Genomic DNA, 13,725 nt, shown 5'->3' with positions numbered 1-13,725 from the left:
GCACCTACTATGTGCCAGACACTGTGCTAAGTCCTGGGGATACAAAGAAAGACAAAAGACACTCCCTGCTCTTGAGGGATTCATAGTCTGATGGTAACACCTGAGTTTTTGCAAGATTGGTCCCTGTGCCTGTGGAACACTTCTTCACTGTTGCCTCTTGGAATCCCTAACTTCCTTCAAAGCTCATCTCAGGAGCTTTCTCTTCTTTGAGGCTTTTCCTTGTTCTTCAAAGCTCTAAGTACTCCCTCCCTCCTGAAATCACATTGTATCTATTTTCTTTATTGGTATAGGGGAAAGAAAAGAAGACTGGATGTGGGATCTGCATTTGTTTTTTTTTTTGTTTTTCTTTTTTGAGGCAATTGGGCTTAAGTGACTTACCCAGGGTCACACAGGTAGTAAGTGTCAAGTGTTTGGTCTGAGGCCAGATTTGAACTCAGGTCCTCCTGACTTCAGGGACAGTGCTCTATCCACTGAGCCACCTAGCTGCCCTGGGGATCTGCATTTGTAAGATGAAGAGTTAGATAAGAAGATCTCTGAAGTTATTTCCAACTCTAAATTTATAATCCTCTATTTTTATCCCCCAGTGGAATGTAAACTCCTTAAGGACAAGGGCTGTTTCATTTTTGCCTTTGTGTCTAGCTTAATACCTTGAATATAAGTTCTTAACAAATGTTAGTACAATTTCATTTACTGGTTGGTATAGCTAAAGCAAATTTTTACCAGAATAAAAAGTTCAGAAGTAGAAGAATATGATAGAAGGAATGTGAGACTTGGAATCCAGAAGACCTAGGTTCAAGGCCGGACTCTCACACCTACTGTCAGTGTGACCTCAGAAAAATAACTTCATCTCTCTTGGAACTCATTTTCATCTTCTGTAAAATGAGAATAAAAATATTTGTATTAACTTGCTGAGTCATTGTGAAGAAGAATATTGAGTCCAGATCATAAGAAGATCAGTAAAAAAAACAGAATAAGGATGTGCTGGCGCCAGCTCTAATTGGCCAGAGCTAGTTAAAATTTCAGTGTGAGCATTTGCACTTCAGAAATGAGCAAAGTACAAACCAAGGCTTCATTTGTTTTGTTTATTGTCTTGACTTAGAAAGTAGTGGAGAAAATATTAATGATGCAGATTAAACTTAAAATGTGTCATGGGTACAGTTTTATTTTTATTTTTGGAAAGTCAGTTGTTAAGCATTTGTCAGAATACCCCCAGAACAGGGCGTGTTTAGCCAGGAGAAAAGAATAAAGAATAATTGTCTTCAAGTATTTCCCCAGGAGGGAATCCAGCACCAAGATGTTAGAGCTAGAAGGCCTGGGTGATCACCTAGTATACCTCTCTCATTTTAAAGAGGAGGAAAGTTACTCAGCGAAGGAATGGGCTTTGGGCATGAAAAGTGAAAGGCGGCTCTTGATCCCAGGTCTTGACCTCCATACACTGAGTGTCCAAGGTATTTGACTCCTTAATCAACAAGCATTTATTGAGCACCTATTATATACAGATGCTGCTGTGCTAGGCACTGGATAGGTATCCTCAAGAAGATTATATTCTAATGGAGGAGACAACATGAATATGTATGTATGCATGTATGCATGAATATATATGCATATATATTTACATATATGTATGTGTGTATGTATATATATATGTGTGTGTAGCAGTTAGGAGGCAGCCAAGTGGCTCAGTGAATAGAACCTTCGAGTCAGAAGGACCTAAGTTCAAGTCCAGCCTCAAACGTTCACTGACTGTGTGACACTGGGCAAGTCATTTGACCTCTGTTTACCTAATCCACTAGAGAAGAAAATGACAAACCACTCCAATATCTTTGCCAAGAAAATCCAATACCGTGTCACAAAGAGTTGGACACTGAACAACAACAAATGGGAAGGAGGAATGAGACCTGTTCCTTTTGGCCCCGGAGGTCAAGACCAGGAGTAAGAGGTAGAAGTTGCAAAGAGGCAAGTTTAGGTTCAATTTCAGAAGTAACTTCCTAACGATTAAGTCCGTCCAAAAGTGGAAAGGGATACTTAAAGAAATGGTAGATTCCTTCTCACTAGAGGTCTTCAGGAAAACACTGAAAACCATATGTCAAATATGTGATAGTTTGCATATAGGTTAGACTGGATAGCTCCTAAAGAGCTTCCAGCTCTTAAATTCTATAATACTGTGAGGAAAGAAAGAGCTTTGTAAAGTATTATATGTGTGTACATGTGAGCTATTGTAACCATCATGAGATACCCAATGGTACTAGTAATATTTCAGTGATAGTACTACATAGTACTTTAAAGATTATCTAGGTTGATCAAATGTGAAAGACTTGGGTACTCTCATCAATACAGTGATCCAAGAGAATTCCAAAGGACTCATGATGAGAAATTGCTATCCACCTCCAGAGAGAGAGCTGCTGAATTCTGAGTGCAAATTGAAGTATAATTTTCTCGCTTTATTTTTCTTGCTTTTTCTAAAAAAAACCAGCTAATATGGAAATATGTTTTGCATGACTTCTCATGTATAATTGATATCATATTGCTTGTCTTCTCAGTGGGCAAGGGAGGGGTAGACGGAGGAAAGGTGGAACTTGGAACTTGAGATTTCAACAGAAAAAAAAATGTCATAAATAAATAAATAATTAAAAGTTAAACTTAAAAGAATTAAATATTATCTAGGCCATTGCCCTTTTCCCCCATCTCCTTACCACCATCACCATTTTTAAAGCAGGGCTATCTAATCTATCACACGTAGCTACCTGGCTATCCTGTTTTCCAAAGATACGTAGAAAATGAATGTCCGCAAGTATCCCTTGATAATTTATTCCAGGCTCTCACAAAATTGTATAGTCAGGGATTTCTTAATCTCAAATCTGAATTTCTCTTGTTGAAATGTAGCTACATTCTCTTTTACCTTGTAGAAAGTGAAAATTGATATTTTGTTCTTTCTAGACAGCCTAAAAGGTTCTTTGTTGTGTCCTACCTTATAGCAGAGAGCAGTGACTCTCTCCTTCCACTTCCCATAGGTCTTTGATGTCTCATCAACATTGCTTTCTTCAAATACCATCACACAAGTTCCTTGATAAAAAAAGATGGTGATTTAAACATCTTTGCATCTCTCACAACACTAAGTACATTTGACTTAGGAAAAAATAACAGCTCATAGTGCTGTATTGCTTTGAAGTTGCTATGAGATGTTGCAAATATTATTATCCCTATTTCACTAATGAGGAGACTGAGAATCTAAGAAGCTAAGTTACTTATTTAAGGTCATTTAAGTAATGGAAAGCAGATGGCAAGGTGTAGTAGGAGTGATGGATTTGGAGTCAGAGGATCTAAGTTCAAATTCTGACTCTGCCCTGTGTGACCTTAGACAAGTCACTCAACTTTCCTGGGCCCTCAGTTTCCCCATTGTATATAAAGAATTAAGGAGCTTGTTCTATTTGGTGAAGTTATAAATAAGAAACTCTTAATCAATTTTTTGCATATAAAATGAAGAAGTCGCAATAGATGATTTCTAAGGTTTCTTCTACCTCCAAATCAATGACCCCAGTATGTGCCTAAGATGAGATTTAAATAGAGGCTTTTGTTAACTGTAAGTTAGTACTTTTTTTATACTACCATCATCTCTGTAGAAATGCTTTTTGATTTGATTACAAAGTACCCTAATGACATCTAGTGCTATACTAGACAAAAGCATAGGTCTTTCTGTTATTAAAATTTATATTTTAAGAAAGAAGATGTTAATGTATACAGTTACGTAAAGGCCCATAAAGGCTAGGTCTACACAAAGCCAAACATCTAGATAAGAAGTAAAAATCTTAATCATTCACCCAGGTCTACAATGATCCCAAGCATCTGGATGCTTGACTGAATATTTAATTTTTCACTTGGAAATTGGCCATCATGAAGAAAAAACAAATTTAAACACATTTTCTTATTAAAAGATTTATTGAGATCTTTTGTTTTATATCAACTTTATTTCTGAATATATCTGAATATTCTCAATATATCCCTCTCCTTCCCCCAACCCATCAAGTCGTTCTTGTAACAAATAATTAAAAAATAAAGAAAAAGATCAGTGGAACAAAATCAACTAATCTAGCAACTGAATCTGATAATTTATACAATGTTCCTCACCTATAATCCCCTACCTTTACAAAGAAGAGCAAGAGAGATGAATTATCTGATCTCTTCAAAGGGTTCATCATTTCTCTCAGTCATTATAATTATAAAACTAAGCACATATTTTTATAGGCACTGAAGAATATAGTTTCTGGATTCCTGAAATTTGGCCAAATAAAAAAGATTGCATATATGTCAAAAGCATATACTGTACATTAATTTTTATAGAAGATACCTTTTGTTGTATTCATGTAGGAAAGCACCATTAATAAAAATGTGATAAATCTTTCTTTTCTTCCCCCATCCTCCCAAACAAATGCAGAAATAATGTCCACTTTTTGAAAGTTAGCCCAGTGGAATAGATTGAGAGCTGATCTTAGAGTTAAAAAAAACTTATGTTCAAGATCTGCCCCTTCCGTATATCAGATATATAATCCATGGGAAAGTTGTTTAACCCCTCAATGCCCAGGCATCATTCTAATGCTACAAATTATAATGAGTTGATAACCTTCATCACTGCACAGAGGAAGTTCTTCAGGGTGTTAGTACAATTCCATACAAAGAATTTACACAAAGTTGTGAACAAGGATAGCACAGAATGAAGGAGCCATGATCTGCACTGCTGGGGAGAGCACTCAGATTGAGGGGATCACAGGTCCATTACAATATTGAAATCTGTTGGGACCCAATATTTCCTGCTCTAAAATTACCATGGAAACCAATAGGAAATTATAATTTGCTATACTTTAAAAATGGCTTTTAGGAACATATTTCATGAACAAAGTAAAACCACACATATTGCGGTTTGCAAAAACAAGGCAATTAAAAGTCATCACACGTAATGACTAACTCAAGCTCAGCACTTTAATTTTGGGAAAACTTAGTCTCCCATTCAGTCATAGTGTTACCATTGAGTTGTCTTAGTGTTGCTAATAAGAACAGAGAATGAATTTAGAATCTACCCACTGTATACTTTTGTCTATCTATCACTATAGTGAATTTTTTGTGTATGTGAATTGGAGCTAGAGTTACACCAAATGCTGATAATTTCCTACATAATCTCTAGTTCTCTTGAAATGCTATGGAATCTTTCCAATGGCGCTTATCACATTCTGCATTGGCATTTGAGTTATTGCTATTTCTGAACCAGTCTTGGGCTTCCTAAGAGATTGTAAACTCCTTGAAAGTGATAACCTTTATACCATCAACCCCTTTCCCAAACACCAATCATAGTAAGCCACTCTCAGTTGGTTCTTCGTAAAGATTTGTTGAACCAAATTGGAGATATATATACACACATATATTATATACCAGGAAGACTTCTGGGTCATGTGAACAGCAAGATGAAAGACTAGACATTTTCTCTAATGTCCATAAACTCTCATATGTCATCAAATGCTCCAAATATAAAGCCATTTCAGTTGTTTCCATGGTCTAGGATACCTGGAATTCAAAAGAAGATTGAAAAAACAAAACAAAATCCAGTAACTGATGTTTTCTGACCATGAGCTCACTCAGCATCCCTCTCTCACCTCCTACACTATCAACATTAAGGCTGCACTAATAGACCTAAAGATGTGACAGATTTATGTCAAAACAATGCCTGTACTCCAGTCCATCCTCTCTCTTTCTAGTGCAATAGAGCCCTGACTCTAGGCTGTAGAAGTTTCCTCAAGCCTCAACTGCCAGCTTGGCTACATACCTCAAGAGCAAAAGCCTGTGTGTGTGCGGGGAAGGGGCTAAAACCTAGAAGCCCCAACACTGATGTGGAGAAAGCAGCTTTTGCCAGTGTCAGGAAAAACAGGCTCTGAACTGTTGATGCAAACACGATCTGAACTTCTGGTATTGAATCAGAGAACAAAGGAAAAGAGAGAATGGGATAGGACACCAACACAGGACACTGTCCATGTGGGGAGCTATGCAGCACTCCATCAAGCCTGAGGGAAGAATACAATATTCAGCAGGGATCAGTTCTGACCACCCAAAGTCATTTGGGGCAGAGATCTAGACTGGTGAACTATGAATTGCCCAGTGCGGGAGGAGACTGAGATGTTTTGAGATTCGGCTCCAAAGGAAACACATTCAGAGGGGAGGGAGTCAAAAGTGAACAATAAGAAAAATAAGAAAGAAGTGGGGGAACAACTGAAAGTACCAAAGTTTCCCAGAAGAAAAAATCTCAAAGACCTTGAACATAAATTGATAAATCAACAGGAAAAACAGTAGCAGAAGAAAATATGGTCTCTAAATCTAGTAAATGAGTTCAGACGTCTATGAATAAATTCTACAAAATGAAGGAAAATGATCCAAAATCTGATGAGAAGAGAATCTTGTGGAATTTGATAAGAATGTGGGACTACAACACACTGTTATGAATGGTTTAAAAGAGAAATGAGAATTATGAGAACAGAATTTATGTCTTGCACAGTACAAAATAATGAACAGAATAGTAAAACTCATATGTACAATGGCAAGCTTCACCAAAGATACAAAAGAGAGAAAAATAGATTGAGAATGCAAATACACAAAAGCAAAAAACAACTTAGAAGAAGAGAAACAAAAAACAAGAACATTAAAAGAAAATATGCTCACTGTGTAAGCAAAATGTATAGATCTAAAAGACAGGATGTGTAAAGACAACCTAAGAATCATAGGTCTCGCAAAAGAACATGACAAGGCAAAATGCTTTAACACCATAATGAAGGAAATAATAGAAGAAAATTGCCCAGAAAAATTTCAATTGAAATAATTTACAGATCACCTCTAAAGGAAGAAAAAGCTACAAATTCCAAGATATATACTGGTTAAATTGAACAATTCAATTAAAACAAAAACAACAAATTCTGCAAGTCATCAGAAGAAAGACCTTCAAATACAAAGGAAAGAACATGGGAATAATGTAAGACTATTCCACACCCAGGAGAAAAAGGTGGAGAGAATGGAATAATGTGTTCCAAAGAACACTGGAGTTCAGGATGCTGCCCAGGGTGACCTTTCCTGCAAATCTGAGCTTAACCATAGAGGAATGTTCAATAACAAAGAAGAATTTGAAACATTTTTTTAGAAAGAAAACAAGAACTAAGGAGATTTTTTGCTTCTCAAACATTCTAATCAATAGAAATATAAGAAGGGTGAATAAATGCAGACAGCAACAACAACAGAGTGACAAGAGAAATACTAGTAAGATATTTCTTTCTAAATGCCCACAAATAGGAGTGAATGTGTAAATCTGGTAGAGGTGACAATGAAGAGGACAGGGGGCATTATGGACAGAACCTAGTTGCACCCTGCCTATAGGTGAATGCTTCTTTTGTGGGACTACATTACAACATGGGAGGGTACATCAAGGGGTGGTGGAACAGGAAATAGAGAGGAGTGAGAGATGTGCTGGATTCAAATCAAAAGATAGCAATGAGGGGAAGGTGACCTCTGTGATCTCAGAATAAAAAGAGCCTACAGGGGAGTAGGTGAGAAAGAGGGGGAGAGGAATTAAAAAGGGGAAGAAAGGAAGAAATCTTTACTTTGGAGATGGGAGGGAGTTTCACTGATGAATGATCCTACAGGTAAAGGGAAATGAGGACCTTACACTGGTTGAGGCCTGAGGGATCTAGTGACTGAAAAGTCTGTCTTGGGAAATGAGCAACTGGAACTCCTAGGAGCAACTGACACTTGCAGGAGTAAGAGAACATGGCCATAGGGAAAAGATTTCTGGGCAAATGTAAGGGGAAAAAAAGGTCAACAAGAGAGGTTGTAGATCAGTGGGAATAGTGGGGAAGTGCCCTACCATGGGGCAGTGTACTTTCTGACACCTGCAATAATAAGCATTGTTCTGAGAGTGAGGCACAATGGAAAAGGGGAATCTATGGGGTAAGCCTTATAAGGCAGTGGCAGAAAGTGGCTAGAGAGCAAAGGTTAGAATGGATATCCTGGAAACTTTGATTGCATGAAGAATACAGAGAAAAGAGACAGACCAGTTGATTAGGGGGTCATGAATCAGAGAATGAGGGTATAGAATAAATAGAAAGAGGAGATGAATAATGAAGAAAGTGAAAGAAATCCTTTTTGGAAAGAAATACAAAAAATGAAATACAAAAAACTAATAAATCAGACTAGCTGAAGCGGAGGAGAGGAAAATAGAGGGGTGGGGAAGAAATACATAGCCAGATAAATGCAAGAGAGAGGAACCAATAGACAAAATCCTAAAGTGAAAGGGGTAGAAAACAAGAAGAGGAGATCAAGGAAATGGGAGAAGAGCTGGTGGGAATAGTGCCTCCTTTAAAAAAAAATCAAGGTAACCAAAGGAACAGAAGAGTGGAAAAATTCATAACCTGAAAAATAAAACATTTTTAGATATAGATGGAGGAAAATATAAATCTAACTCTTATAACTTTAAATGTAAATGGAATAAACAATCCAATAAAATGAAAAAGAGTAACAGTTTGGACCAGAAAACAAAACTCCCAAATCTGTTGCTTACAAGAAAAACATTTAAATAATAATGCATTCACAAAATAAAACCAAGGAAATGGGGAAAAAATTTACTGTGCATCAAGTGAATTAAAAAAGCAGGTGTTGTCATCAGTGTATCAGACAAAACAAACATATGATGATGAAATAGCATACCAAAATTTCTGGGATGCAGCTAAAGCAGTCCTCGAGGGGAAATAATATTTCTATAAACATATATTTAAAAAATAGAAAAGAGAAGACTAATGAACTGAATGTGCATTTAAAACAATAGAAAATCAAATAAACATATCTAAAATAAGCACAAAAGAGAAGATATTAAAAATTAGAGGGAAAATAGAGAAATTAGAAACAAAAGACCCCATAGAATTAAAAAAAAAACCTAAAAGCTGGTTCTTTGAAAAAAAAACTAATAAAGTTGATAAACCCTTAGAAGATAATTAGATTATAAAGAGCAGAAAAATAAAATCAATAAAATAGCAAAAGAGAAGGTGAAATCACAGCAAAACCAGAAGAAATAAAAACAATAATCAGAATATGTGCACAGCAATATGTTAACAAAACTGATAACACAAAAGAAAAGGAGGAATACTTTCAAAAATAGAAAATACCCAAACTATCAAAGGACCAGATAGAGATCTTTACAAAACAGTTTCAGAAAAAAGAAATAGGTCTAGCTGTAAAGAAACTACCCAAGGAAAAAAATCTCTTGGACCTGATTAATTCACAGGAGAATTCTATCAAACTTTTAAAGAACAGTTGGTACTCATACTTCACAAATTATTCTCAAAACTTGAAAGAGAACACTGCCAGAATACTTTTATGAGACAAATATAGTCCTAATACCTAAATCAGGGAAAAATAAAACACAAAAATAAAACTATAGGCCAATATCATTAATAAACATTGGCTCAGAAATTTTAAACAAAATCCTATCAAACAGATTACAGTGATTCATCCAAGAAATCATTCATTATGATCAAATGACATTTATACCAGGGGTGTAAATGGATAGTTCAACATCAGGAAAAACAAACAAGAAAATTAATCATATTAGAATCCCAAACAACCAAAACCACATGATCATCTCTTTTTTTTTTCTGAAGGATTAGGAAAGGCTTCATGGATATGACACCTGAACAGGGTATTGAAGGAAAAGAATGATTTCAAAGGTCAAGATAGAGAGAAAGCCATCCCAAGAAAAGAGGATTTGTTGCTGTTATTGAGTTGTTTCATGTCCAACTCTTTGTGACCCCTTTTGAGGTTTTCTTGGCCAAGATACTGGAGAAGTTTGCAATTTCCTTCTCCAGCTCATTTTATAAACTGAGGCAAACAGGGTTAAATGACTTGCCCAGGGTCACAATGATCTAGCAAGTGTCTGAGGCCAGATTTGAATGCAGGTCTTCCTGATTCCAGGCCCAGCACTCTATCCACTGCACCATATAGCATATGCAAAATACATAAAGCAGGCAGCAAATATGGAGCTACCATGGGACAAATAGAGCTTTGCTTTAGGTATTGGCATCTGGTGGGGAGGGGTGAGCTTTTCCCATCCCCAAAGTGTGTTTTTTTCTACTGTTCTCTGGTTATTCCACATGATTTCCCCTTCATCTGACCCCAAGTCTGCTTCCTCCAGGATGCTACACAGGACATAGGAAATTAGTGCGAGATCGTTATTAGTGGTGTTCTCGAGCATGGAAGTGGGAGCATTCAGTAGCAAAGCCAACTTTTGCCCTCCTACTCTCCATATAGTAAACTTACTCCCAGCTCCCCCAGTCCCTAACTTCTTCTGCCTTCCCTTTTAATTGTATTCTTTGAAACCTTCCTTTATTATTCATCCCAGATCTCTTTATTTTATTTCTCTTCTATATTCTGGTATTCACTGAAACCTACTTTTTTCCTAACATACATTTTTTAGGCAACCTCTCTAAAGCTGGCTGCTTCTTTTCTAATATTCTCTGATATACAGGACTAGGAAGAAGAATGACATACTTTCACCTTCCTACTACCACTTTTAGATTCTCCCAGTACCATCACTCAGTAACCATCTGTGGTCCTTTAAAGTTCCCTCCAGTTTGTCCAGATCCTTGTCTGTCATCCATGGATAACTTCGGGTCACTTTCCTTTTGCCACAAGTTTGGAATCTGGGTAATGGTCTCCTTTTCCATCTCTAAACCCAACCCACTTTGAACATCCTAAAGCCTCAAACTCCTTAACTCTCATGAGGTTCTGTCACCATTCTATAACAACCATTCATGGGAATGATTATAACTTGGACTCTATCATACCATCTGACCTTCATTCACTGAATTCTTAGTTATGGATCTGAGTGGGAGAGAAAAGGAGGGAGTTGGGAAGAGTGAATAATTTAATCACCCTGAAACTCACTAGATCTATGTATAAGATGTCTGCATGCTAAGAAAAACATGGTGTCCCAGACTAAGAAGGTGAGAGTCCTTGCTGTATTCTGCCTTGGTCAGATCAAGTCTGGAGTATCGTGTTCAGTCTGAGTGCTGTATTTTAGGAAAATAAGGTTGACAATTAGTAAGGTGAAGACTATTCAGGGGCTGGTCACCAGCATGATGTAGAACCTTAAGATCATGATGTCTGAGACTCAGTTGAATAAAATGGGGGTGGATGAAAAATTGTGATGATAAATTTTGGATTGAAATCTTCATAATGACTAGAGCTATTTAAAAATGGAGTGGGTTCCCTTGGGAGAGAGTGGGTTCCCTCCTTACTTCAGGTTCTTGGGCTCAGACTATCTATCCATTTGTTGAATATTTTGTAGAGGGTGAGGAACCTTCTTTAGGTATGGATCGTACTGGATGACCTCTGAGGTTGCTTCCAACTCCAAGGTTCTGGGGCAGCTAGATGGTGCAGTGGATAGAACTCTGGCCCTGGAGTCAGGAGGACCTGAGTTCAAATATGACCTCAGACCAGACACTTGACACTTACTAGCCATGTGATCTTGGGCAACTCACTTAACACTGATTGCCAAAAAAAAAAGCCAACTTCAAGGTTCTGTGATGCTATAAGCAAAGATTGCATGAAAGAGGGTTGTATGAAATAAAATTTAAAGAGAGGAGAGGAACCAGATTGTTCAGGGTTTTCAAATGCCATGATAAGGGATTTTTGTATTTATAGTAGATAATGGGGGAGGACAACTTAATGTTTTTGATTATAGTTGTATCAGTATATATATGTATGCACAGGAAAGATTACTTTGGTAAAAGCATGAGGGAGGAATTAGGGAGAGTAGAGAGTGGAAGTGAAGTGGATAGGGAAACCATCTGGGAAGCTTATTACAAAGGTCAAGGCAAGAAGTGATGAGAAAGGATGGGGATGAGGAAAAATATGTTTCAAAAACTCTATAGAGGTAGCAACAATAGAACTTATTAGCAGATTGGCCGTAGGGAGGGGTAGAGAGAGAGAGAGAAGTCAAGAGTTAGGAATAACAGATTTTTCACCTAAGCAACTAGAAGAATGGTGGCACCTTCAAAAAAATAAAAGGAAATTGGGAGTAGGAGATACAAGTTTTGGCAAGAAGGTACAGTGTACAGTATAGTTTTGGGATTGACTTTGACTTTGAGGTGTTGGTAGGAAATGGTGGGAAACTCCCAATAACATTTAGAAATGCAGGACTAGAATTCAAGTGACAGGTTGGAGTAGAGAGACAGATTTTTGTAGTCTTCTGAGTAAAGCCTTGAGAATGGGTTACATCACAAAGGAATAAGTATGGAGAGAGAACCAAAAAGATTTGGTTGAGGAATGTCTACCCTTAAGGAGGGGGAAGAGGACCCAAGGAATGTGAAAGAGAAGAGTAGTGAGAGAAGGAAAAAGAAAATTAGGATAGAAAAGAATTATAGAATCTCAGAGTAGGAAAGGACCTCAGCATTCAACTCATACTTGTGGGGTTTTGTTTTTTTTGTTTTTGGTTTTGGTTTTTTTTTTGGTGAGGCAGTTGGGGTTAAGTGACTTGCCCAGAGTCATACTGCTAATGAGTATTATGTGTCTGAGGCTGGATTTGAACTCAGGTCCTCCTGACTCCAAGGCCAGTGCTCTATCCACTGGGCCACCTAGCTGTCCCTCAACTCATACTTGAACAGAAATCTCTTCTACAACATCCCTGACAAATGAACATTTGATAGATCTCCTGTGCTGGAAAATCCCCAACTTGCTCATATAGCTCATTTCACTTCAGGCTAGCTCTCACCCTTAGTTGTTTCCCCTTTCTTTGTGCCTAATTATGAGCTGTTACAGAAACCAGGAGATGAACAATATTGAGGAAAGTATGATTAGTAAGTAGTGTCAAATGTCAAGCTGTGAGCTTGCTTTTATTTTGCAAAGTGACTATATATGTTGGGATTAGAATTAACTTTTAGAGAAACTCAGGCTTTCTTGTCTCTGTTTCTAGGTGATGCTCACACTCTGTGTCCTTGACATCCATGTGGCTAAATTGAAGGGCATTTTCTCATCCCTTCTTTCATCCATATGTTCTTTCCCACATGTTGCATGTTTTCACTTACTCTTGGGAAAAGAATGAATATTCTTTCTGTTACAATATCAAAGTCTTCCTCAAAACCATCCTCCAAATTTCTTTTCCTGAGGGTTAGAGAGGACTGAATTTCCTGTTAGCTCACGGCTGTTTATGTCCACTGAGTTACTCCTGCCCCTTCCATAGGTATGAACATTATTCATTATCTAGTTTATATATGGTTCATAACCTGGGGACCACAGAATGATTAGAGGAGAGCCATAAACTGGCATAAGAAAAAAATTCATCTCTTTCAATATAGTTGATTTTCTTTGAAATCTTACATATTTTATTTTATGAATTTCTAAACAAATTTTTTTAGAAGTCCATAGGCTTTACCAGATTGCCAAAAGGGTCTGTGATACCAAAAAAAAAGTTAATATCTGATCTAATATATCTTCTTAACTTCTGGATACTATCTGTAAGCATCTTAATCCATCTTTACAACAAAAGATCTTTAAAATGCATTAAAACTAACCCATATGAATAATTAATACCAAGAAAAGTAGGATGATTCCCTGGCATCCTTACAGGGCTGATATTTTGCTATTAGAGTATCTTCAGGGGATATATTGAGAGTATGGTATCAAATGCAGCAAGTCAATCAACACTTC

The sequence above is a fragment of the Vombatus ursinus genome, unplaced genomic scaffold, assembly GCF_900497805.2.
Source record: "Vombatus ursinus unplaced genomic scaffold, bare-nosed wombat genome assembly UNPS02014779.1, whole genome shotgun sequence".
Lineage (NCBI taxonomy): Eukaryota > Metazoa > Chordata > Mammalia > Diprotodontia > Vombatidae > Vombatus > Vombatus ursinus.
Note: the sequence above shows the minus strand (reverse complement) of the source record.